Source organism: Elaeis guineensis, chromosome 15 (genome assembly GCF_000442705.2).
Source record: "Elaeis guineensis isolate ETL-2024a chromosome 15, EG11, whole genome shotgun sequence".
NCBI classification, from domain to species: Eukaryota; Viridiplantae; Streptophyta; class Magnoliopsida; order Arecales; family Arecaceae; genus Elaeis; species Elaeis guineensis.
Genome location: NC_026007.2, coordinates 56,076,768 through 56,082,083, shown reverse-complemented (window position 1 = coordinate 56,082,083; position 5,316 = coordinate 56,076,768).

Here is a 5,316-nt window from a genome sequence, read left to right as displayed (position 1 = left end):
CACCAAATATTTCTTTGCACATAAAACTATCTTCATGTGCCAGAGAGAGAATCTCTGGTGCATGGGATGCTAGGAAGGAGGCACCAACTAGTTGGCTCAATCAGCCATGAGTCAACCTAATTTAGGATCAAATCTGATTTGACATTAATTGGATTTAATTAGCCCAATCCGAAACTAATTTTGAATCCGATTTGAAATAAGGAGCTAGGATTTGCAACACATGCTAGCATTTTCATCCTGCAAATATAATCTAATCTAATTAAATCTTTGATCAATTTTTTTTATATATAATCTATTGGATTCCACATCTAGTCATCAGTGGGTCCGAGTGTAAGTTGATCTGATTTGATTAGAATTTAATCTAATCGATTTAGGTCCAATCAGGTAACCCAATTTCAGCAATTAGAATTCTTTCTAATTGGCAATCGAATTAAATTCTTTAATTTGATCAAACTCATAAGATAAGATTAACATCTAGCAATGTATCATGTCTATTTAGAAGATATAAAATTTTGATGAAAATATCAAAAATATCTTTCAGTAAAAAGTTACCATGTAATTCGATCCTGTGATCAACCTACATCTCGAATATGACTTTGGATATGAAATGATGTTAAATTCAATATCATATTCATATTTTTTTTAATCTTCTAATGATGATTCGATTAATAAAATATTAAAAAAAAATTCTAATTTTTATTCTACTTTGATCAAAGATTTTCTGAATCATCAGTCGATTAAAGCAAGCAAGATGTGATCACCTCTTATCAAGAGTGATCGATTTCATGTTGATGTACTCACAATCTCTATATACATTTCATCATATCCAGAATACCTCATATATGACTAAGTCATGAATAAGTATGAACCAAAATATGGATTTATGTATACAAGATTCTATGGTAGTCTCATATCAAATGATTACATGTACAACTCTTACTATAAGAAAATATCTTTTAACAAGTTAATTCTATAAGATATTTCTTAAATCAGATTAATTCAATAAACTCATTCTCTAATGAGCACCCACATTCTTATATTAGTGTCTCACATAAGTGGCCTATGAGATCAGCCACTCTGATCATCGAGCATACATAGGATATGCCAGTCTATCTGAAATATTGATCTCCTACTCAATATTTTTATGACTAAAAATATTTTAAATCAAAATTTTTAGAATTTTAGATCTTGTAGATATGATCTCATCATAATCCTAAAATCATTGTCTTGATTTATGGGGTTTATAATAATTATTACGAATGTAAGATACAGAATATAATAAAAAAATAAATATCTTATATTCATAAAGTGTCAATTACATGAGTCTGAAAGATTATAAAAAAAATTCATCAAAATATAAATTTTGATTGGCTTGTAGGGCATATTCTTTTCACGAATATCAAGATGAGATAGAAATTGTTAAAAAAAATATCTCAAGATTCGATCCACAAAGAGTCCATAATAAAGTTCAGGATGACGAACGGAGTCCAACAAGTCCAAAAATAGTCCAAACGAAGTCTAGACGGCGAAGATACACATGAGAGAAGCTAGCACAGAGGCTAGTATAACCCATGGGCTGTCGGAGGGGCCCATGGGCCGATGGAGGCTGTGGTGGAGTGGGCTTGGACTAGCAGTCGAGTGAGCACATGCGGCAGCATGCGGGCCGACCGTGGGTGTGTGGCCCAGTGCAGACATGTGTGGGCATGTGCGGACCAGCCCAACCAGCTAGCAAGCGCTGGGTACCCCGGTCCATCACGGACCGATGGTCCATGACTGGAGCCATGGACCACAAGAGCATTTCCCAGACACTTGTCGCAGTCTACCATTGATCGAAGATAGTTTTTTCACATTTTTTGAGGTCTAGTGTGCAATCAGACGACCGTCATTGCATGCGATCTCAATCGGATGCTTGAGAGGACTTGATCAAGCATGAGCAGGTGAAGTAGAGGCACGATTAAGTGGTCAGAGTGAGTCACAATGAAGATCGAATGATCAAGACAAATTATGGACTTCGATCAAGACTCTGATTCCAATCTAAATGCAGTTTTGGGGCTTTAAACAGCCCTGTGGGTGAACAGAGACATGGGATAGCTAAGAGGGACTGAGGGTTGAGGCAGTCAGCAGAGAGCCCAGCCCATAGGGGCGTGCAGCAACAGAGAAGTCGAGGGAGCTCAGGCAGCTGTTGGGAGAGTGTTCGATAGAGCACCGAGTGTGAGCAGCAGACAAAGTAGACACAAACAGAACCCAACAGAGCATTAGATAGAGCAGCTGCGGAGAGACATGATGTAGTGGTTCGCTCCATAGGAAGCATCTAAGGATGTTGAGGATCCTGGTACTGGCAAATCTATGAGAGGATCTCCTTGGGAGATTTTGAGAGAATTTTTGTGAGGATAGCTTCTAGTTAAGAGAGGTGTGTATATGAAAATTGAGAGTGGATGTTCTCCTCTTATATTATTTTCTCTTTTATAGTAAAATTTGCATGCCCTATGGAGGCAGCACTTGGACTGTTCCACGTACTTGATTACGTTCTCCCTAGTTTTATTTCTTCTTTCTTTCTGTTGCGACGAGTGGTATCGAGTCTTACACAACAAGTGGTATTACAAAGCCATAATAATTGGTGTCAGAGCAAAGTGATATCATAATAAGGCACAGTCGATATAGCTGATTTGAGAGCCCCGATCGAGGATAGCATACGTACTTACCGACTCTACAATCAGGAAGAGACTCCCATAACTCAAAAGCTAGCATGATAAGAGCTTTTAAGCCCTCATCTATCATTTTATTTTCTTCTCCTTGCAGGTCGACAGATCCATGAGTATATCAGATCGAGATCGAGTTGAGATCAAGATCAAGGCATACCTATCAAGCCTAAGGCACTTCACCAAGTCGAAGAGAAGATCAAGACTGAGGTCAAGCTATCAAGTCAAATATCGAGGTGAAGATCAAGATCGAGATCGAGCTACCAAGCCAAAGGTCGAGGTAAAGATCAAGACCGAGGTTGAGCTATCAAACCAAATGCCAAGATAAAAATCAAGACTGATCCAAGATGAAGATCGAGACTAAGCTATCAAGTCCAAGGCACTTTACCAAGTTGAGGAGAAGATCAAGACTGAGGCTGAGCTATCAAATCAAATACCAAGGTGAAGATCAAGATCAAGACCGAGCTATCAAGCCAAAGCTAAAGTGAAAATCAAGATTGATCCGAGTGAAGACCAAGATAAAGATCGAGGCTGAGCTAAGATCGAGACTGAGCTAAGATTGAGATTGAGGCCAAGCTATTAAGCAAAAGGCCGAGGTGAAAATTAAGATTAAGTCCAGGTAAAGATCGAGGCTAAGCTATCAAATCCAATACACTTCACCAAGCCGAGATGAAGATTAAGACCGAAGTCAAGCTCCCAAAGGCCAATCTCTAAAAAACCGAGCTTCCAAAAGGTCGACTCCTAAAAGCCGAGTTCTCAAAGGCCGACCTCCAAAGGCCAAGCTTCCAAAGCCAGCCTCCCAAAAGCCAACCTCCAATGGACATCCCGAAGCTGAGCTCCTCGAGGTCAAGGTGAAAAGATTAACATGAGAATGCCAACCTGAGAGAGCCGACTAGAGGCAAACTAACTAAAATGGGTCGATTCAGTGAGTTCTTTCATTCTCTATGTGCAGATCTCAATGCCTTCTCATGATTCTCTAACACGCACTCCTCATCCATAGATAAGTTGAGTGGAATACGTCTCCATGCAATTCTTCAACACATGCCCCTCGTCCATGGATGAGTTGAGCAGAATATATCTTCATGCGGTTCTTAAACGTGCGCTCCTCGTCCACAGACGAACTGAGCAAAATGCATTGTCTTTAAAATTCTTCAATGTACACTCTTCATCCACAAATGAGCTGAGTAGAATGCATCTCTGTGTGATTCTCCAATGCATGCTCCTCGTTCATGGATAAGTTGAGCAGTATATGTCTCCATGCTGTTCTCCAACACACACTCCTCGTCTATGGATGAGCCAAGCGGAATGGATCTCCATGCTGTTCTCCAACATGCATTCCTCATCTATGAATGAGCTGAGCAAAATGCATCATCTCCGAAATTCTCCAATACACGCTCCTCGTCTATGGATGAGTTGAGCAGAATGTATTTTCACATTGTTCTCTAATGCACACTTCTCACCCATGAATGGCTAAGTAGAATACATCATCTCCAAAATTCTTCAATACATACTCTTCATCCTTGGATGAGCTAAGTGGAATACATCTCCATATGATTCTCCAATGTACGTACCTTATCCATGGATGAGTTGAGTAGAACATGTCTCCATGTGGTTCTTCAACATACGCTCCTTATCCATAGATGAGCTGAGCGAAACGTGTCCCCATACAATTCTCTAACGTGTGTCCTCGTCTATAGATGACTTAAGCAGAATGCATCTCCATGTGGTTCTCCAACGCTCTTTATCCATGAATGAGCTGAGCGGAATACGTCATTTTTGAAATTCTCCAATGTACACTCCTCATCCATAGATGAGTTGAGCGGAATGTGTCTCCATGCTGTTCTCCAATGCATCCTCCTAATCCACAAACAAGCTAAGTGAAATGCATCATCTCCAAAATTCTCCAACACATGCTCCTCATCTATGAACAAGCTGAGCGAAATGCATCTCCATATGGTTCTTTAATGCATTCACCTCATCTATGTATGAGTTGAGTAAAATGCATCTCCATGCAGTTTTCCAACGCACATATCTCATCCATGGATGAGTTGAGAAGAACATGTCTCCATGTAATTCTCCAATGTGTGCTTCTTATCCATGGATGAGCTAAGTGGAACCATCATCTCTAAAATTCTCCAATGCACACTCCTTATCCATAGACGAGTTGAGTAGAATGTGTCTCTATGCTATTCTCCAATGCATACTCCTCATCCATGGACAAGCTAAGTGGAACGTATCGTCTCCGAAATTCTTCAATGCACGCTCTTCATCCATGAATGAGCTAAGCAGAATGTGTTTCTGTGCGGTTCTCTAATGTACGCTCCTCGTCCATGGATAAGCTGAGTAGAATATGTCTCCATACGATTTTTTAATGTGCGCTCCTCATCTTTAGACAAGTTGAGTAGAATGCATCTCCATGTCGTTCTCCAACATGTGTTCCTCATCCATGGATGAGTTGAGCGGAATGCATCATCTTCAAAATTCTCCAACGTGCCCTCCTCATCCACGAACGAGCTGAGTGGAATGCGTCATCTCTAAAATTCTCCAATGCATGCTTCTTGTCCATGTACAAGCTAAGTAGAACGCGTCTCCATGCGGTTATCCAATGTGTGCTCCT